The following is a 24,307-nucleotide window of genomic DNA, read 5'->3' as shown; positions in this document are numbered from 1 at the left end:
ATTTTCTTCATCCAACTTGGAGATACCCATGTCGTCGACTTGAAATCTAGTTGTTCTACTTAACTATGTACTAGATAAATTGAAAACTTATGCAAATGGTGTTTTTAAAATAAAACACCTCGTAATTGAGAAGAAAATCGTAATTTTGTTTGTTTCTATTAACTTTTAAAATTTTTGTCACTATAGTAAACAATACAGTACACATTTATCGCCTTCTCTAACAAAGATCTTCGATTCTTTTGTTCTATTTCAACCGGGTTTCCGACTGTCGGGGGCCGAGTGGTCTAAGTAGTTACTACTACACGAGCCAGTCAACACTGAGGTTGTGAGTTCGAACCCTGCTCGCGGGTGCACTCGACTCCAATCTTTATTAACTAGGATAGTCAGTCTTCCTATCGCAGGTCGGTTGTTTTCTCCAGGCAGTCCCAGTCCGGCTTCCTCCACCAATAAAAACGAAATAGCCAGAAAGCGGTGATTAAAAGTGGCGTTAAACCACTAAAAACCAAAATCAAATCGTTGCTGTTTGTATTATGTTCTCGTCTGTTTCTTTTATTATTTGGCTGTTGGCATATACTCTTTTTACTTGTTTAACATTTTTCTTGCCGGTACCTTTTAAACCTTACTGTGAATTCATTTATTTTCGAGGGCACCAATTTTCGTTGATGTTGGTGAACATTTAATTTTGTGGTTTTGCCGAAGTCTTCATACAACCCTTTAGAAAACTTGTCTTTCGTTGAACATTTATTTTCGCGGTTCACATATACCCACGAAATCCACTAAAATTGGTATCCCACGAATAATAATGAATCCACAGTATTATACGATTTGTTTTTGTCGTTGTTGAAACCCTAACGGTGACCTTTATGTGTTTATAGTCTCTTCATTTGGTTCCATACCTTTCCTGATTATTCGCACATTTCTTGAAATTAGTCAGTCATGGTAAGACTAAGTACCATGTTTAAACCGTTTAAAGCTCCGAATTTCTGTAAAAACATAACAAATGACCAAAACGTAATTGTACGAACAGTACTTGGTGTACCGTCTGCACATTTTCAGAAAAATAACTATAACGCTCAACTTTACCAGCTTCAGGTTCAAGTATTTCAGATGATTTTAGAATAGAATAACAAAGACTATTTCGAAATATTTAGAGTTTTTCGATAATATCAATTGATATAAAACAAAAATCCTGACTTGAGACAGGTGCAAAAATGTAATTGATTTGGTCTATATAATGTTTTGATTCAAGTGCCCACGATGAATTCTATGAAGACGGAACGCGCGACTACTGTTTTGGTTCAAGTGCCCATGATGAATTTAATAAAGACGAAACGCGCGACTAATACTTTATCTTTGATGAGGGATTTTTATCTCCGACAAACATTAATATACTCGTGAATATTACATAACATAATTTTAAAGAGTGAAAAATAAATTAAAAAAGGACACCACCTGGTTAATTTACTTTACATAGTTACTATAATTTATCATTCTGTATTCACGTCTCTCTTACAATGAGCACTTAAAATATTTGATTGTCATTCTAACTAATCCTTTTCAAATAAGTGGTGTTCAGATATATCTTCAAATTACTCCAAATATAGAAACGCCATCTTTCATATACGTCATGGCATCGCTTTTAGTGCCTAGATTCTATTGGTACGGATGAAATTATATTTAAATAATCCGTTACAAAATTACTATACGGGTGGCTTTTATAATTCTCACATAATTGCATCATCAAGGTAAACGAAAGTAAAGTATATTATTAAATGTATTTTTCATTACCCAACCGCTTAATTTATTAAACTTCATAGAAGTAATAAAATTTATCTAATATCCGTATACTCGTCGCATTACTGTCTACTTAGAGTCAATAAAATACCTATGCATTATGAATTATTACCCAATTTATTACATTTTTAATAACTACAAATCTGAACCTTGAGGTGTATAAGGACTTCTATATCGATATAAATATATATTAATCTCCGTATTAATAAGGGACACCCTCTTGACATAAAAGTTTAAATATACATCCGAATATTTATCATTGAATTTTTAAATCTTCGTTTTATTTGATATACGAATCAATTTTTTTCTCAGAACGTTTTTGACCTCTTTTGGTTACTCCGATTTATGTACATGTTATACGAAATAAATGTGATGTATAGAATCGATTGCGTAAAGTTCAAGGTCTTTCTTGAACAGTGGAAGGTCTTTTGTAACCCGGATACTTAAAGCTATTAGAAGACCTTGATATGTTTACCCAGCATGATATTACACGTTAAAAATAAATTGTATTACTTTTATATTTACCAATCGTTGAGACTTTAAATAGACCTCGCGTTCCAAATACAAAAACTCCTGTGGTCAACTGGAAGACATCAACCCTCCTCAATGAAGTTAAACAGTAGTTTTTACATTTTACAAATAACATTCGGAATACTAATAAATTGATATGCTACCATATATTAAGATAGATGAAGCGTGGAACCTGCGGCGTAATTTGACACAACACGGGAGAACTGACGTGGAAAGGTCTGACAAATACGTAAACTTGTCCGCCATTTCATCGAAATATCTGCACCGCTAGTGTAGCGATACGAGAACACATCAGGGGTACAGTTTAACAAATACGTAGTAGGTTGTCACAAATACATCCCGACTAATTTGGGTATGTCAAAAATTTAGGTCACTGTCTGTAGACCGTCTACACCTGAGTCAGTGGCAACCAAATCTTCTCGATAAAACAAATATATCATTCTTCAACTTTTTATTAGGTTTCATAGGAAATATTAACATATGCACTCTTCATAAAATGAAATAAGTTCACTTTATTGATTTGTTGCTGCCAAAACCAATTGGTCTCCAGTGCAAGAAAAAAAAATCCCGCACCCTGAGGTGGGCCTCAGCTGGCCCATGAACTCCAAACTATACGAGTGAACCCAACTGTTGAATAAACATACAAGACAAATATGCCTGTGAACTAAAAATGCTATCGAGTTTTTTTATTATTTGCAGAATCAATTTTATCGAAAAGTATGACCTCGGTATACCCAAGATATTATCAAAAGTCCATTACTAGTCTAGTAATGGACTTCTAATAAAATGTATACTTGATGAAAACTAAATGTGTTAATACTGAATAAAAAAAATACATTGAAGAGTTAGGAGGAATTTCCAAACTTTATTTTGGACAGAACACAAAAATAACCTGACGTCTCCGGAAAAATAAATTTACATTATCAAAGACAAACAACACATGCATGGTCAACATATTAGGACTTGGTACAAGCACATGATGTGGTATGTGATTAATCTAGTTTCACGTGCATAGAACACCCCTTCATGTTTTTCATATCCGTTCTATAGACCATATATGTCGTAAAAGTAAAACCTACATAGTGCAGCTAAGACCATCTGTCCTAAAAGTGCAACACAAAAAAAAAAACCACACTGCTGCTAAAAGCAATAGTTATGTCAACTTATGACAAAACAGAATGATCTGTTTACATGTTGTCTTAGAGCTAATGGAACCTCGATATTATGTGCTTCTTTCAAAAACTTATCTTCTGCAATCGCATTTAGATCGAATGAATGTTTTATGGCAAAGGCACATGCGTTCTTTGATAACAAACAAATTCATTAGGTTAGTGACAAAGTTGACATGAAACTTGAATAAAAAACGCCTGCGATCTTCAATATACACACCCTGTATGAACTGGCAGTTTTTTCATACGTTAAGGAAAAATGACATATCACTGGGATCGCTCATAAAGGTTTTAAGATAATAATACATAAAGGTCGAGACAATGCAAACAAGCTGTTTCTTTGCATTGACGACAGAATGGTTGTATTTTAATAAAGATTAAAATCTTTAAAAACCGGTAGAGTACTGAAAGTAGGCTATAACCTCAATTGGAACACGGAGATGACTGAAACACCTAATGTTACAAGTCTAACCTTTCTAGAGAGGTACAGAGTGCTTCGCAGTATCATAAATTATGTGCGAATGTTGTTTTCAACAGAAAAAGGGCGTTTTTGATTTTATATCATAACTATTTTTAAGATTAATTTTTCATTTTCGGAACATAATTTTGGTTTCAGTTCCACTCTTATTTGATATAAACAACATTAAACTATTTTTTAGTGAAACAAATACGAGGAAAATTGGCCCAACCTCTTTAAATCAATATCTTGATAAATTGTCACTTTACCACTAGGTGATGTTTTACGACCATGACTACCCATGAGGGTTACTTTTTAAATCCTTTGTTTGAAAAGGAAAAAAAATATGACAGAAGTGGCGAATATATTTACAGTCTTGGTGACCGTTTCAACACGTACGGTTCTCCAAACGTTATCGAAAGTGGTGTCCGCTAAAAGAGAGAAACTCCAAAGCTATGTGTTCATCGTTTAAACTGTTCCCAAGACGTTATAATTAACAAAAAAAAAACATTAAAACCATAAAAAAACAGAAACGATGGACGATTCCTATAATCACCCTTAAGACATGAAAAAAAGCAAAATCAAATACTGTATTTGTACTTTTTTTTCGCGAATTGTGTATTTCAAACACGTTCGCGGGTATTTTTTTTTTCGCGATTTTATAATTATTGCCTTTCAGTTGAAAGGTTTGATTTGGATTCGCGTGTATTTATTTTCGCGATAATAAACCAACCGCGAGATTCGTGAAAATAAATACACCGCGAAAATAAGTACAATGACAGTATACAAAAAGTGTAAACATTTCAAAATATATAAAAAGATATACCATGCTTTAGTCTGTAAGGTACCTTATCTCCTCTCAATTTAAACTGTATCAAAGAAACGCAAGTGGTCAAACAATATAATTGGTATAAGTTTCTAATTTGACCACGCTCTCTACAGAAGTATGTACGATAGTAAACAGAAGTGATTTCCAATAGCCTGGAATTATCTTATAAAAACTGCATGCAGTAATCCTTATCACGTGACCTTATCAAGGTTCTGATAATCGATCTGTTTACACGTCTTCTCGAATCTACAGGTGCTAAGCGAGAAAATAATAAATAAATCATTTCACTTGATTATGTTTATTATCATATCAATTTCCAAGCCAGTTTAATCTGCACAGAAAAAGAGGTAGAAGCAGACGTACAAATGTCAATCAACAAATCTTAACAATCGAAAGCCTCAGAGCGTTTGAATAATAGATGATACTAATCGCACTGATAAGCGTTTAATGGACGTTGATTAAATATGTCAAAAATGGAGTAGTCGTGGAATTGTGCTATGAGTAACAATGCATGTATGACCTATTTAAAAAACAAGAATACTTATTTATGTCTGGTTATATAGGTTTTTATTGGAATGAACCAGAAAGGAAAACTATGTGATAAACAGAGAGAAAATATTCACAAAACCGATGAAAAGACGAACCTTATAGAGAGAACAAACATTAGTTCGGTGAAAGTAATTAATGTACTGAACATGCAACCACTCAGGATACCTAAAAAAAATATCAACAATGTCAACATTAAATTACGATCAATGCATTCCATGGGAACATATGGTTGTAACACCCCATTATCCTGCATGGGTAGGGAACCCTCTTTAAAAAAACGGATCAACAAAAAATAAAGTCCAAAGAAAAAAAAAGTTCAGTGAACAGAAAATAAAAAGTAAAGTCAGCATATTAAAAAAGCAAGACAATTCAACAGATAATAACATGTATATAATAAACAGAAAACAACAAAAGATAACAAGACAAGTCAGCAGAACTTAAACAGTACTGTAAACAGTAAAGTCTCAAGTTACATCAACAAAAGATAAAAAGTAAAATCAACAGAAAATAACAAGTAGAATCGGCCGAAAATAACAAGTGGTAATAGAAAGTAGTCCTTAGAAAAGAACAGGAAACGTCAACAGGAAATAGCAATTATAATTGACAGAAAATAACGAGAGAAAATTCAACAGAAGAAAAACAAAAGGTAACAAAAGAAATCAGCAGAAAATAGAACGTAGAGTCGACCGAAAACAACAAGTAAAGTCAAAAGAATCACATCCAGTATGAGCATTAGAAAATAGCAAGAATAATCAACAGCAGATAACATTTTTTTTAAAGTCAGTAGAAAATAGCATGTCTTGTCAACAGAAAACAACAAACAAATTCAACAGAAACACATCAATTATAAGCAAACGAAAATAACAAGAATAATCAACGGCAGATAACAAGAATAATCAACAAAAGATAACCAAGAAATGTCAGTAGAAATAGCAAGTACCGTCTACATAAAACAAAAAAGTAAATTCAGCAGAAAATAATAAGTAAAGTCAGCAGAAAATTGCAAGTAAAGATAGCATAAAACAACTAGAAAGGTCAACAGAAAACAACACGTAGAGTCGATAGCAAACAACACAAGTAACGTCAACAGAAAATAACAAGTCAAAAGTCAAAAGAAAATGACAAGTAAAAGGTCAAAAGAGAATGACAAGTAAAGTCAACAAAAAACAACAAGTAAAAAGTCAACAGAAAATGACAAGTAAAGTCAACGGAAAATGACAAGTAAAGTCAACAGAAAACAACAAGTAAAAAGTCAACAGAAAATGATAAGTAAAAAGACAAGTAAAAAGTCAACAGAATACAACAAGTAAAAAGTCAACAGAAAATGACAAGTAAAGTCAACAGAAAATGACAAGTAAAGTCAACAGAAAACAACAAGTAAAAAGCCAACAGAAAATGACAATTAAAGTCAACAGAAAACAGCAAGTAAAAAGTCAACAGAAAACAATAAGAAAAAAAGCCAACAGAAAATGACAAGTAAAAAGTCAACAGAAAATGACAAGTAAAGTCAACAGAAAACAACAAGTAAAAAGTCAACAGAAAATGACAAGTAAAAAGTCAACAGAAAATGACAAGTTAAGTCAACAGAAAACGACAAGTAAAAGGTCATCAGAAAATGACAAGTAAAAAGTCAACAGAAAATGACAAGTTATGTCAATAGAAAACAACAAGTAAAGTCAACAGAAAACAACAAGTAAAATCAAAAGAGAACAACAAGTAAAGTCAACAGAAAACAACAAGTAAAGACAGCCAATTGAAATCGTTCCTTCAGACAGCTGATCTTTTGAAGAGTTCTTCTACCAGATGAGCTAAAATCAATTATAAATTTTTCAGTAATTATAGAAGACAGCCAATTGAAATTATTCCCTATTTATATATAAGACTGATACAGAAGAGCCATAGTTTGATTATGCAATATACATTTTAAGAGGTCAATGAAAATGATTTCATCTTTAAAAATCAAATTTCGTTGTCATTATGACATTGAAGTTCTGTTCTTTAATAAATTTGAAGAAATGGTACAATTTTTTAATAGTAACAAAAGAAACGAATTATTTTAGATATTGTATTTTTAATTATTTGAAAGGTAAACGTGGTATTTGTCCCTGTTTCATTGAATGTTCTATTTCGATTTTCATATTGTGCACAAAAATATAACTCAAATTCAATTAAATGATATTGAAGTCTCTGAGATTTTGAAGATAACAGTAGAAATTAGTTTACAAAAATAGGACACAAGGCCTTTTTATTTGCATGGGAAATTAAACTCCATGAGTAAGATTTTTTAAATTTGTTACCATCATTATAAAAAATATTGTGGGGAAATATAACTTTAATTAAACGAGCTTAAGAAACAGAAAAAAACGTTTTTGAGGCTCGTTAGGTTTTTTTGTGCTGTCTTGTGATCTCTTGTAGCAAAACATATTATGTACGTCTTAAAAATTTCCATATGTTTTCTACACCATTAATATTTTTCCACGTGAAATTCACATGAAAGAAATTCTCGTAAAAAAATGGATGAAAAAAAAATGATCTCTTTGGTATCTCCCTACCCTTTTTTGAGATTCCTTTCCGAAATATATATTGAATTTATTTGGTATATAATATGACAATAACCTAGATATGAGTTTATCTCTGATATTTGCGGTTTATATATGCTGAATGGAGGGATATAACAAGAAATCTGCTGAGAGTGAGAGCTTTAAGCTTATTAGTAATTTGTACGTTTTGAATTGATACAGTATATACTGAGGTGATATTCACCTTGGACCGATGTAGTTATCTCCCCTGCCAACAATTTTTGATTATGTTTTATGGTCACAGAAGTGGTCAATGACTTGATAGAGATCAAACAAATCTGGCTAAAAATTTATAAAAATTCCTAGAATGAATTGTTTTTACATGATTCTTGGTGAAAATAAAACTACAAAGTAATATTTGCAAATAACATATATACAAACCAACTGCGTTTTATCAACAACGCCATGTTTGAAAACCCGACCATTTTTATGTTGTGGGAAGAATAGTCTACGTAGTACACAATATCTGTGTGTTATATTATTTGTCAGGCTAACAACCCTTTCATCATTTATTAACCATTCCTTCAATCTTTTTTCTTGTTTTATCATCAATTTCTTTAAGTTTGAACCGATATTGATAAATTTGATCAAGTCTACTTTCGGTTTCATTATTGGCTGCTGAAATAAATAACAAACAAGTTTCGTCTATAAAAAAAAAACACATAATCAATCCGATAAAAATGATTTTCATATTTTTCATCATCTTGAAATTAAAAATAAAATTAGTTGCTGGGAAAAGTATGAAATTCGCGAAAGGCATCATTATATGACTGGTTGTCGACATTAAACAGTATCAATATATAGAGAACCTTTATCGATACTGAGGGGAATGACCAATTAACTTCAAAAAAGGAGGGGGGAGGGGTATTTTTTTTCTAAATATCTAATATCTAAAAATATTCTGGATAAGCAGATGACAAAAAAAAATATGTAATCCATTTTTACACATACCTTATACTGTTACACATAAAATATTGAAAAACAATCTCGAATTAGTAGATAACATTGTTCTGACTCAGAAAAAAATCCCATACCTGACCCCTTTTGAAGTTAAGTGGTTGCTCCCTTAGCCTGCCACATATATATATATAGTAGTATCTTCAGATTTCCCTCTTCAAATGACCTGTCTCATACATGGCAAGAAGACAAAATAGCAAAAATAAAAAGTGACTATGTACATGCTATTGGCAACAATATACACGTGTCTATACAATGTGTAAGGCTCTCAATCTCACAGAGTCTAGTCGGAGACTTGTACCCTATTACACAAAAAAAAAGTATTCATTTCTACTTGCCCTTAAACTTAGTTCATTTAGAAATACGTTCCTTTTTTAAATTCAGTGGAATAACTACCCGGGAGATCCGTTTTAAAATGTTTTAGAATGATTTCAAAGGTAATTAAATACATTTAGATACACTTTAACCTAGTGTACAAATACTTTACATGGAATAACATATTGCAATGCAATCATACACTTTTAAGATAGATACTTCGAGATAATTACATTGACATGATGATCTCCCCTGTTCATTTCCTCTAAAACGACGATTTATGATTCTTTAAGTGCTTATTAGCTCAAGTGAAAGCAAATACATTCTTGTAGAAATTATGGAATATTCCAAATAATTATATCATTAAATACTAAAGTGGAAAACATAATATTGTGTAATATTTGCTAATGACAAATATTAGCACTTTATTGAGTCACCAGTGCAAAATTACAAATGTCAATATACAACCTCTTTACCGACCTTGCGAGAGCTTGAAACCAGTCAAGGTCGTTGATAAACCCTATCATCATCGTGTAGGAGTAAGTCGTTTTTAAAGCAATGCAACATAGACAAGACCATACAACTCATATAACTTACCTATATGTGTGTGGTGTAAAATGTATGAAAAATGTTTTTTTAAGAATCCGACTTAAAAGAAATAGACTGTAATTAAGAGACTAAACCATTGCATTATTTTTTGTATTATTGTGTTGTATTATATGTTTCACGTTGTTTTGTGAATATTTTTGCATAATATGTAATAGATCTATATCTATTATATATAAATGCTGAATAATTTAATACAGATTAAAAAAAAAGACAATATAAAAAAAAGAAGATGTGGTATGATTGCCAATGAGACAATTCTCCACAAGAGACCAAAATGACACAGAAATTAACAACTATAGGTCACCGTACGGCCTTCAACAATAAGCAAAGCCCATACCGCACAGTCACCTATAAAAGGCCCCGAAATGACAATGTAAAACAATTCAAACGAGAAAACTAACGGCCTTATTTATGTCTAAAAAATGAACGAAAAACAAATATTTCACTTATAAACAATCGACAACCACTGAATTACAGGCTCGTAACTTGGGACAGGCACATACATTATCAATGTGGCGGGGTTAAACATATTAGCGGGACCCAAACCCTCCCCCTAACAAGACTTTCTTAGACACAAATACTCTAAATAAGGATTATACCAGTTAACTTGAGTAAAGCGAGACCTTAAAATGTTTCGTTGCCGGGTATAAAAAAAAATATACTTTGCAAACACTGACCTCATATTGTTTTACTACTGCAGTTAAAAAATAACAACAATAATATCTATAAAAATTTACCCAGGGGCGGGAATACTTATTTTCCATCTGTAGACTCCATATTGTCAAAAAAGGGGGACATGACAAAAAACGACATTGAAGTGTTCCTTTCGAACTATATTTTTTCAGATAAAGACAACACAGAGTGTTCTATCTGTAGTATCGTGTACGGTTATTAGATGAGTAGCGGCAGAGACACATAATACAACCTGAATCGTATATATATATATATCACTTTCATTGAGACTTTCAACTGAAAAAAAAACAACATTGGAAGTCTTGAAGAATGTACATTAATCAGTTATATATATATATATGTGTGTCTGATAGCGATGAACGTTTTTTATATTGCACAAGCTTGTGAGGCAATGCTTTTTATGTCAATTTTGTAAACACTATTGTCGACCTTATTTTAAACTCTTTAAGACTTACTTACTTAACTTACTTAATCCTCTTCAAGTTCTTGAACACATGAGGCATCAACAAGGGACCTCCAACTCGTTCTATCTTTCGCGATTTTTTCTATTTGATTCCAGGTGTAACCATTCTTTTTATCTCTGCTGCTATATCTCTTCTCCATGTGCCTTTCGGTCTTCCAGGCTTTCTTGTCCCTTGTGGTGTCCATGTCAAAACCTTTTTCACATGCCGGTCGTTATCCATTCGCAGTATAAGTCCAATATATTTCCCCCCGCCGAACTCTTCAAGAACAGTATACAAATTATTACACAACAAACTTTTATGAATATTTGACCCTTCAAGGTAAAATTGTATGAGAAATAGTGTTAACATTTTGATATGTCGGTCAATTTTATAGCTTGTTATGTGGTATTGGTTTTGCTCCTAGTTGAAGGTCAAACGGCAACGTTTAGATATAGTTGCTATGGAGACCATGTAGTCTCTGATTGATAGCTGGGTTGTGTTCACTATCGTAGCGGCTACGTATTGTCACGAAAAGTTATGACTTTTGAACGTATTTAGCCTAGCTGCTCCATAGATATTGATAGCAGCTACGTAGCCGCTACGATATTGAACCTGTTTCTTTGGCAATCATACCACATCTGCTTATTTTATATTGAGAAAAACACTTTCTAAAGGACTATTTACTTGTACAAGAGACTGAAGGCGTAATTACATTCAATATTTAATTGTTATTATGTATGTTGATGATAAATGACATACCGCAATTCATTATTGTTATAATTAATATACTGGAATGAAATATCTCGGTAAATCCTGGAATTTGATTGGTTACCTTGACAGGCATATGATCCTATTTACCCTTTGAACAAAAACGAAGAATGGTATAATTAATGTTGAAACCAGGACACCTCAGTGTAATTTAAAATTGTTATTCAGGCTTCACAGGGGAGACAAAACATTGACAGGGAACATGAGCACAAATCTCCATGTGAAGATCCGGAATAGCATAAAGTGACTATTTTGAGTTGAATTGTATATAAATGTCAAATATTTTTATAAAGTTTTTTTTAGAAATGGAATACGTATATCACAATTCTTAAACACCCTGTAGACAGAAACAGACAATTAAGTAAATTAATATGAGGTTTTCGCTTAAGACGCATCCGCGTTACAGTTAAGTCGGTACATACTACAAGCAGATAACTCTGTAAAAATCATCTCAGGGTAACCATCGCGTTCTTTTGTTAAGGAAATATTAAGCTCCTCAATGGGTTTATAAACTGCTTTAAATCCAAGATTTTTTTCCGATAAAAAATAAGGTTCAAGGTTTTTTTAAGGGTCAAAATTTTATGAAAACTAAACGAGACAAATTAATTATAGTCAAGGTGGTTTCAGACGCTAATGCTGAATCCTGTGTAAATGAAATACACTTCATTTATAAATACCTTTGTAAGTTAATTATCTGGAGAGATATAGGCATTGCTGGCCTTCGGCTGTTGTCTGCCGTATGGTCGGGTTGTTGTCGCTTTGACACATTCCCCATTTCCTGTCTCAATTTTATTAGTCAATTTGTTGGTTGATTGACATATTGATTAGCAAATTAATTAATAAATGAATTGATTCAAATTCGCTTAATTAATAAATGAATTGCTTGAAGCAACATTAATTAGATGTTTAGTTGAAGCTGAGTAATTGATTGATTGAATAATTAACCTATCAATAGATTTTATTTAGCTACCTCTTTCGAAACATACGTTTATCTAATAATTTTGGTATAATTACTGTTTTAACTTTAAATACTAGTAGGTATTATTTTTTTTAGCAATTTTCATTTACATGTATAATTAAAAACAGTTTTCAGTTGGTGTGGACAACAATGAGCTATGTAGCACAATAAGGCAGAACAACGCTGATGTAGAGGACAGCATGCTTAGGTTGTCTTTAAGGCTACATAATCATCTCAAAGAAATCATATAAAGTAAACACCAAATAATTTATTATTATTAATTGTCACAAACATGTTTAAATTTGTTTATATGACAATAAAGGTTATAGTTATTAGGCATCGGTTGGTCAAAGTTGTCCACTACTTTGACCTGGAGATCAATCTTCTGATCTCTATAGTTTATCTGTTTCCGCAGAGTGACCCGGTGGTTTTCACCGAGTACTTCGGCTTCCGCCACCATAATAACAGACCTCCCGGTGTCGTAGAACTCCCTTTGTGTTGGTTTGGGATTGATTGTCCTGGTAAAATAATTGTAGTAAATATGCGTTAGAGACACATCTCCATTAATCCCTATAGGGAATGTATATGGATGCCACTGTACCCTCGCAGCTTTCGAGGGGTTCTTCGGATAAAGAAGGCATTTACCAGTACATACATACATATTATGCATATAGCTATAGTTATTATGTTGTGTCTTCAATTAATTACGTCCCAAGACAAAACTAATTATAACCCATATTTTTTAATTGCATTTTCATATGTGAATTACTTTTATCTAATTTTTTTTATTGTCAGGCCTCTTTGAAGGATGCTCCCTGTCCCTCGGTACAAACTACTATAAACGAAATAACAGACGTAGTTGACAATTATATAAACGTTTTAAGGACGCTGCAATCATCAAATGAAATTACTCCGCTTGCGTCAATGATATAAGTACATGTGCATCTTTAATTATGTACTTATGGCATTGTAAAATGGATTTTAGTTACTTGTCTTCACTACTGCTTAAGACGTGATAATTTATCAAGCTCTTTGTTGACAAATATTTTCTTTTCGCTCGAACCTCAATATCTTTTATTTGTTTATTTGTGATTTTCAACCTCCTTCGCCCAACATCATAGATGTCTGATTTTGTAATAAAATAATATATAAATTGGTATAGGCTCTTGAGTAACAATGGATTAGAATTGAAACCAAGGGTACAACGCAGGAGTGGATTCAAGCGAGGGCGTGGCGGGCGTGTGCCCTTCTCGAATTTACAAAGCATGGACCATCCTCAGCTCAATTAAGAATATTTCGATAATTTGACCTCAAAAACATATTTGCTTCGCTACACTCAGCGAAAATCTAAGTTTGCGCCCCAAAAATAAAATTCTTGACCTACTCCTGAAAATCTTTGCCACACTAAATTCAAGTTTTACCATCGGTATTGTGCAAAGACAAGATTTTTTAACAACATATTGATCAAAGTTCGTCGTTTATGAGACTTTTAATTAACAGATCGCACACAAACAAACATTACTGATCAAGAATCATTATATAAAATGAGTAATTCAAAGAATCATGTTTCTAAGGCCGTTGCTTACTTTTACATATAGTGTTTTTTGACAGTCAACAGACACTATCAGACTAGTCATTTCGGGGCATTGTTATAGCTGACTATGCGGCATGGGTTTTACTCATTGTTGAAGGCCCTACGGTAATCTAAAAGAGGGACAAAGATACCAAAGGGACAGTCAAACTCATAAATCTAAAACAAACTGACAACGCCATGGCTAAAAATGAAAAAGACAAACAAACAACAGCACACACGACACAACATAGAAAACTAAAGAATAAACAACACGAACCCCACCAAAAAACTAGGGGTGATCTCAGGTGCTCCGGAAGGGTAATCAGATCCTGCTCCACATGCGGCACCCGTCGTGTTGCTTATGTGATAACAAATCCGGTAAATGGTCTAATTCGGTAGGTCACATTCATGAAAGGGAAGGGGATTGTAGTTACGACGTAAGGAACATATCCGATATCATTTGTGAAACGGTTATTCCATAACGGTCAACCAACTCGTGATGGCGTCCGTAAAATTTACGAAGGGATGATTTCAACTTCACCATTTGGAACTCTTGGTTTAATAGCTTCCTTGTGAAAGTAGTTGATTTCTGTGCCATTTGGTATCTAGCGGATATTTGTCTCATTTGGCTATACCACATCTTCTTATTTTATAGTGGCTCTGTGTTGATCTTGTGGTAAAGTTGTTTAATATTTAAACGGTTGACTCTATAGAAGAAAAAAATATATCACGGTTTTAGATTCATCTATAACGCTCTGGGTCATACACTAGAACGGTCAGTATGAACAGTCGCATGCATACAAGGTCAGCTTTATAACAAAACGGATCTTGAATACAAATGAATATCTAGTTGGTCTTCGAATTGCATATTGTAAGAAAAGTTCCACATTATGAAACAAAATGAAATGGTTGGTCTTTTGGTCTACCCACGTTCCGAATGTAATATTAATCTTGCAATTATTGGTCTTTGTACCTTTAAAGCCATACCGTCATTTTATAGTCAGTTTATTTTCTGTTTATCAGGATATTTAACTTCAAAAATAACCAAAGTGTATATATGGCCCGTATGCATTATAAAGCTGCTTAATTTAAGATTTGTTCTGAACGGACGGATTTTTCTAAATGTCCTACCATAAATTTAGTACGTATACTACGATTGTACTTCTTAAGTTAGTTTTATGCATAAAAGTCCTGGATGCTTGTTCGTTGTCTTCATCTTCTGTAGTATATAATTTCCAATGCATTTTCAGTATCTATTCTTCATATTTTAACAAATCAGTTTATTCTCTGTTTTTGTATTTTTTTAACATGTTTTCTCTATTCAGTAAACCCCAACCAGGGTCCTATAGAAGCAAATATCAAGAAATTGAAACACATTCTATTGCATGTTAACTGATTATATACTCAAATCGGATCGTAACTTGTTTCTTTTGGTTCTCAAATCTTTACAGCCCACACCACACCTCCTTAATAGCCATGCTATGCACAACAAATCATTTTTATATGAATTCTGTAAACCGTTGGACAACAGAAAATCCAATATCTTTGTCAATTAATGAATAATTTTTCACAACCAGAATAACCCCTCTTTCAATTTTTAAAATATTTTGTCCTTATTTTTTTCGCAATATTTAATATTCATAATTACTCATTTCATTGACGTCATGTAACTACAATTGAGAACATACTGACAAAAATTTAAACGGGAGAGATTTTGATCAACCTTGAGAAAAAATTGAACAAATGCCTCCACGGTTCACAGATTTTTCGTTGATATTGATTAATTTACACGAACTATTTCAAATGGTTTAGTATTACAATTATGTAATACTTGTCAATTCTAAGTCACGTTTGGCCTTAAAATGAGTCTAGGAGTGCATTTCTTTCTAACACAAACGATGCAAACGGCTAAGCGCGCACAAGTTTTGATCATTTCTTTTAAACATAAGTTTGCAAAGTTTACACAAACTATGCGCTTAAAATGCGTCTGCAGTTTGTCGTTTGTTAGTACAAACGCTATACAAACGCTATACATGAATTTGTTTCTAACTTCAACCTGATTAAACGATGTATTTATTTCTACGTTTGTAAAAAGTCTGTTTACCTACAACATGTGCATGCATTCATGACCAGTCGAACCAGTAGAAATTTCAAACAGTGTCAGTAAAGACTTATTAAACGATGTAACAGTTTCTACTTTTGTAGCGTTTAGAAAACATCATCAAACGCGACACAACGTTTACAAAATTTGGTTAGAAAGAAATGCACTGTAGATAAATCAAATACTAACAATATTGATAGTTCTACATTCCAATCAATATTCGAATGCTGTATCTTTGGAGTAGAAAAGTCAAACAATCTAAACATTTAAGTAAACTGAGAGTCGGTTAAGAGGGGCAGACAGGGTGCACGGGCTTATCCTTTTTTTTTTGTACACTAAAGCATGACTGGAGCGGTCCCCTTCTTAATCAGTCAGTGCCCCACCCTTTATAAAATTTCTGGATCCGCCACTGAAGTGTTAAAGCAAACATAAGTTATCTATTAATTTTTATTGGATAATTAAGAACTTGCTTTTTTAAAGTGCGCATATTGACTCAAGCTTTTTGGAGCTAATTTTCATATTTTCAAAACATTAACTGTATTTTCATGGACGTGTACACCAAGATGAAAATAACGTTACGTCATTGGATGGATGACCATTGTTTAGAACGTTTTAAACCAATCATAACGTTTTGGTGTACGTTTTTGAAAATAATACCCAGAATGCATTAGATTGTGAAACTGATAATTGGATTCAAGACCAACATGATTATTATTAAGTTCCAAAAAAAAACCATTAAAAAACATGTCTTTCTAACCGGATATATAGATCTTGTATTTAATTCGATTTATGTTAATATTTATTTATTAGATAAACTTAATTTATTTACTGTTTTGTCTAGTAAGGTTTAATATTTTAACTATTTATGGATATTAACAAAAAATGATGTTTTTCTACCTACATCCGCGTTTAGTCAGAATTGTGTGCAGAAATAGACAAGTTTTCAATTTATTCTAACATAGATCTGGCAATATATTTGTAACATTTAATTCTAGGATTTAGCAATGTATGTTTGTCTGTGTGTGGTATCGTATACTTTATATCTAAACAGCCTACGTAACTGTATAAATCCAATTAGAAATGTATAGTCCTTTTGGTTTTGTTCTGTTTTACTGAGTGATATGTATAAATACGAATCCAAGTCAGGTCACAAGGGGACGTTAAATCCAATGCCTCGTGTGTTATATACCTCTATTTGGTATCTCTGGTTACGGAAATGTAGGACATAATTTAGCCTGTTTATGCTATATTACGGGACTGGATACTCTTTTTATGTTTGTCGGCGGCGATCAGTTAGTTTCGTCTGTCATACATGTGCTTGTTGAATGGCTGTAGAATAAAATTTAGATCGAAAAGCGTGACTTCAATCTCATAGTCCCCCAAGACAACAAGAAGGATTGGGGCCAACGACAAGTGTAGCGATAGTAAGACGCTATCTCTATATTAGGAACCCATACACCAACACTTTGGAGGTCTATTAGATGGCCGGTTGAAGGGCTAAATGTCTGTCCCTATCTAATATATTAAAAATTCCAGTGACATTTCAAATGTTCCTCATGTCATTTGCAGTCGAACCAATGTTGTAGAATATACTCCTTTTGTAATTATTGGTCTCTTCCTGAACTTGCATGGATCTTTGTCACTGGTAGTTGATATTTATTACTTTAAACACATAACAATTGATAAGTCAATCTTTTAACGAGCTAACTTGGAATATATTCCAACTTGGTATAGGAATTTTGCATTTCCATGTGGAGCAGGATCTGCTTACCCTTCCGAAGCACCACGTATCATCTCCGGTTTTATTGTGGGTTCGTGTTATTCGGTCTTCGGTTTTTAATTATGTGTTTTGTTTAGTGTTATTTATCTTTTTGTAGTTTTTCGGGTTTTTTTTTTTTTTTTTTTGCCATGTCATTGTCAGTTTGTTTTTCTTAGAGTATTAAATGGCCGCCCCACATGAACATTAGTTTGTTTTTCTTAGAGTATTAAATGGCCGCCCCACATGGACATTAGATTGTTTTTCTTAGAGTATTAAATGGCCGCCCCACATGGACATTAGATTGTTTTTCTTAGAGTATTAAATGGCCGCCCCACATGGACATTAGATTGTTTTTCTTAGAGTATTAAATGGTCGCCCCACATGGACATTAGATCGTTTTTCTTAGGGTATTAAATGGTCGCCCCACATGGACATTAGATCGTTTTTCTTAGAGTATTAAATGGTCGCCCCACATGGACATTAGATTGTTTTTCTTAGAGTATTAAATGGTCGCCCCACATGGACATTAGATTGTTTTTCTTAGAGTATTAAGTGGTCTCCCCACATGGACATTAGATTGTTTCTTAGAGTATTAAATGGTCGCCCCACATGGACATTAGATTGTTTTTCTTAAAGTATTAAATGGTCTCCCCACATGGACATTAGATTGTTTTTCTTAGAGTATTAAATAGTCGCCCCACATGGACATTAGATTGTTTTTCTTAGAGTATTAAATGGTCGCCCCACATGGACATTAGATTGTTTTTCTTAGAGTATCAAATGGCCGCCCCACATGGACATTAGATTGTTTTTCTTAGAGTATTATATGGTCGCCCCACATGGACATTAGATTGTTTTTCTTATAGTATTAAATAGTCGCCCCACATGGACATTAGATTGTTTTTCTTAGAGTATTAAATGGTCTCCCCACATGGACATTAGATTGTTTTTCTTAGAGTATTAAATAGTCGCCCCACATGGACATTAGATAGTTTTTCTTAGAGTATTAAATAGTCGCCCCACATGGACATTAGATTGTTTTTCTTAGAGTATTAAATGGCCGCCCCACATGAACATTAGTTTGCTTTTCTTAGAGTATCAAATGGCCGCCCCACATGGACATTAGATTGTTTTTCTTAGAGTATTATATGGTCGCCCCACATGGACATTAGATTGTTTTTCTTAGAGTATTAAATAGTCGCCCCACATGGACATTAGATTGTTTTTCTTAGAGTATTAAATGGTCTCCCCACATGGACATTAGATTGTTTTTCTTAGGGTATTAAATGGTCGCCCCACATGGACATTAGATTGTTTTTCTTAGAGTATTAAATGGTCGCTCCACATGGACATTAGATTGTTTTTCTTAGAGAATTACATGGTCGCCCAACATGAACATTAGATTGTTTTTCTTAGAGTATCAAATGGCCGCCCCACATGGACATTAGATTGTTTTTCTTAGAGTATTAAATTGCCGCCCAACATGAACATTAGATTGTTTTTCTTAGAGTATCAAATGGCCGCCCCACATGGACATTAGATTGTTTTTCTTAGAGTATTAAATGGTCGCCCCACATGGACATTAGATTGTTTTTCTTAGAGTATTAAATGGTCTCCCCACATGGACATTAGATTGTTTTTCTTAGAGTATTAAATGGTCGCCCCACATGGACATTAGATTGTTTTTCTTAGAGTATTATATGGTCGCCCCACATGGACATTAGATTGTTTTTCTTAGAGTATTAAATGGTCGCCCCACATGGACATTAGATTGTTTTTCTTAGAGTATTAAATGGTCGCCCCACATGGACATTACCCTGCTTGTAAATCAACTTCTAGGGAAATCAAATCGGGAAATTAATCCCATTGAAACGTTACAATAGGGGCGGCCAGCCATTTGAAAAAAGGGGGGTCCCAACCCAGGATAAAGTGGGGGTTCCAACTACATGCTCCCATTCAAATGTATTGATCGTCAAAAACAAAAGAGGGTTCCAACCCGCGGATCCCCCCCCCCCCCCCTGGATCCGCTACGTGTTACAATGTCTATGCAAAATATTTAACAACACAATTACCTAACTCCTATGTAAATTCAAAGCGAGAAGCACAAAAACCTTACTCGACTATATCAACCAGCGAAACAACTGAAAACTACTGTCGCGTATGCTATTTCAAGAATGTACACTCATCAAAAACACTTTTGAGGTAAAATTTAATAAAAGGTTATTTATTCTATGTTGCAGCATATCTTTTAAATAAAGCATTACTTATTATATTATCTCTGTACTGTTATATCATTAACTAACGCCTGTCTGTTTCTTTACTCTGACGTCACAATAATACACATGTGTAGTGTTACATCATTAAATGATTTGAATTGAACAGAAATTTGAATAAAACAGGTGTTGAAATAAACAATTGGTGTCAATTACTCATGTAATTGTCAGATTGCATGAAAACATGCAATGGTTTTAAAATCAAAGGGTTATTAATCATTACTAACAGCTAATACATAACATGCACACTGCACAAAAGCATGGTACATTTTAGATGTTCAAAAAAGAGCAATGGTGAACAACAGCTGAAGATCTCGCGTGATTACATAAACTGTCACGCGACTGTAGTAGATAGCAGAATGAGATACCTCAATTTTAGATAATTCATCGATCTTGAATAAAACAAGATATCAGTAAATGAGAGACAGCAACCTAACAATAACTCAGGCATTCAAATCATATTCAGCCATCAGCAATAGGGTCAGCAATATTTCTTGTTTTTTTAATGGTCCCCAAGAGAATCTTCCGTTCAATATTTGTCCCTCGAGCTTGGACACTTAGGGAGCTACAACTTGATTTTTTTTATAAGGGGGTGGGGGTAGAGGTCTAGGATGAAATTTGAAAATAAGGTAGGACAGGAGGTTTGAGTAAAAAAGGCAGGATGCCACTTGATGATAAAAAATGGCAACATAAACTTATTAAAAAAAGACATGACCGAATAGAGTGGAACATAAATACGCATTGGGAGAAAATATAAATAGCAGTTATCAAACAGTTCAAGTAAAATATTTGTTTTCTTGGAATGGATGTCACTGTCGTGGGAGGTAATCCGGATGTGCACACAGAAAAGATTAATTAAATTTCTGTTTGATTTACTTTTGAAGTTTTGATTCCACATTTTTGGGGCATTTTTGTAGATTTAATTTATTTCATAAATTGTGTTCAGTTATAAATGCATTTCCTTCTGTCAGTTTAATGGTGTTTCATATAAAAAAAGGATAAACTCGATTTTATTATTAAGTAAAATTTTTAAGATTTAATAATCTTTGAACTGACGATGAATTACGAGAGCCGACTCCTATGCATATCTGTTTTAACATGCACATTCCTTTCAATTTATCAGATTTGATACACCGATTAAAAAAAAAATATTTAAAAATTTAAATGTGTCATACATTCATGAAATCGTTTTCTACGTTTGTCCGTTTGTCAATCTACATATCGTAAATGAGAAAGGCTGTAAAATCACTCAACAGGAATTGTATAAATACACGATATTCATGCGCGAACGAACTCATTTCAAAGCGTAATAAAAGCTGATATTTGGGTATTCATGGCATTTGAGCCTATTAAGCAAACTTAAAAGGACGTCTGACGTGATTTCAAACATGAGTTGACATAGGGCAAAACAAATACAAAAAAAAATACCTTGAACTCAATAGATGTCATGTTTTCATCAACATAAGCTAATTGTCTGGTCTGCTGAAATTGCAATGAATATCCTATACCCTGCTGTTATAACATATATTACATTTGTATGCAGTTTTTGATATGGTGACATTGCTATTATTTAAACATTAAATAGAGGATAATCTTTATTCAATAGAACACTTTAAAAGAGAACGCAAAAAAATATTATGTAACTAATTGACTGATTTTTCAGACGTTGGATATGTGAAGTAGTGTCAACGACCACTGGCATATGTTACGAATAATTGAGTTTTTCTCGAATAAAGCACCCACGTTCAAAGACAAGGTTATAGTACCATGGAAGGTATACATAAATTTTCTCATTGTAATGACTTATTGCAGTTGTGTAGTCAGACTGTAAGTACCAAGTACTTATAAACAAGAATATTAGTCCATGCCTATAATGGGACAATCTACCCCGCTCGTACCGTCAAATTTCCACCGCAAATACTGGGAAAAAACTTGAATTTGTTATTTTATGTTCAACAGTTCGTACATAGATCACGTGACCACAACAAGGTTGCAAACATACAACAACATGAATATTACCAGTTTTGTGGTGCACTTCAAAATTGGTCGAACACACTTATATTATAAGGCATATATTATTGTGTGTTTTTGCACATGTTCTCATTATGAATATCCACAACTGTTTACATGCGGAGTAAAAACATCTGAAATGTCATGGTTAGATTGTGCTTTGTATCGACCTGATGTGACCCTCATCAACTAATTTTAAGTTTAATAATAATGAAATAAATAGACACAAATTCAGTATACTAGTATATGCACAGCAAAAAACACGTAAGGCAAAGGAACGCTTTTATTACTGTCATTCATCCCAAAGTCACAATGAGGCCTTCATTTTCTAATGTTGTACTGTTGTCCCAGGTTAGTAGGAGGGTTTAGCGTCAGCGCACTAGATTATCCCTTTCGCATTGTGTATGTGCCTGTCTCTAGTCAGAAGCCTGTAATTCAGTGGTTATCGTTTGTTGTTTTATATATTTGTGTTGTTTTTGTTTATTGTTTTGTACATAAATAAGGCCGTTTTTTCCCTTTCATCTCATTTGAGTCATTTACAGCTTATTATGCTGTATGTTTTTTTCTCATTATTGAAGGTCGTGCGGGGATCTATAGTTATTTCGTCCCTGTTGGAGAGTTGTCTCATTGGCATGCAGTGATATCAATATCTTTTTTTAATATTGTTTATTAACATTTATAATCAAATACTTTTTTTGGCTTGTACAGACACAAAAAAAGTACACTGCTAACCCTGCCGGAGCACTTTGTTTTGTGCCAATCGATTGGATCATTCATTCTTTTGCTGCTAACCCTGCCGGAGAACCTTGTTTTGTGCCAAGCGATTGGATCATTCATTCTTTTGCTGCGAACCCTGCCGGAGCACCTTGTTTTGTGCCAATCGATTGGATCATTCATCATTTGCTGCTAACCCTGCCGGAGAACCTTGTTTTGTGCCAATCGATTGGATCATTCATTCTTTTGCTGCTAACCCTGCCGGAGAACCTTGTTTTGTGCCAATCGATTGGATCATTCATTCTTTTGCTGCTAACCCTGCCGGAGAACCTTGTTTTGTGCCAATCGATTGGATCATTCATTCTTTTGCTGCTAACCCTGCCGGAGAACCTTGTTTTGTGCCAATCGATTGGATCATTCATTCTTTTGCTGCTAACCCTGCCGGAGAACCCTGTTTTATGCCAATCGATTGGATCATTCATTCTTTTGCTGCTAACCCTGCCGGAGAACCTTGTTTTGTGCCAATCGATTGGATCATTCATTCTTTTGCTGCTAGCCCTGCCGGAGAACCTTGTTTTGTGCCAATCGATTGGATCATTCATTCTTTTGCTGCTAACCCTGCCGGAGAACCCTGTTTTGTGCCAATCGATTGGATCATTCATTCTTTTGCTGCTAACCCTGCCGGAGAACCTTGTTTTGTGCCAATCGATTGGATCATTCATTCTTTTGCTGTTAACCCTGCCGGAGCACTTTGTTTTGTGCCTATCGATTGGATCATTCATTCTTTTGCTGCTAACCCTGCCGGAGCACCTTGTTTTGTGCCAATCGATTGGATCATTCATTCTTTTGCTGCTAACCCTGCCGGAGATCCTTGTTTTGTGCCAATCGATTGGATCATTCATTCTTTTGCTGCTAACCCTGCCGGAGAACCTTGTTTTGTGCCAATCGATTGGATCATTCATTCTTTTGCTGCTAACCCTGCCGGAGAACCTTGTTTTGTGCCAATCGATTGGCTCATTCATTCCTTTGCTGCTAACCCTGCCGGAGAACCTTGTTTTGTGCCAATCGATTGGATCATTCATTCTTTTGCTGCTAACCCTGCCGGAGATCCTTGTTTTGTGCCAATCGATTGGATCATTCATTCTTTTGCTGCTAACCCTGCCGGAGAACCTTGTTTTGTGCCAATCGATTGGCTCATTCATTCTTTTGCTGGTAACCCTGCCGGA

Source organism: Mytilus galloprovincialis, chromosome 12 (genome assembly GCF_965363235.1).
Source record: "Mytilus galloprovincialis chromosome 12, xbMytGall1.hap1.1, whole genome shotgun sequence".
Taxonomy (NCBI): Eukaryota; Metazoa; Mollusca; class Bivalvia; order Mytilida; family Mytilidae; genus Mytilus; species Mytilus galloprovincialis.
Note: the sequence above shows the minus strand (reverse complement) of the source record.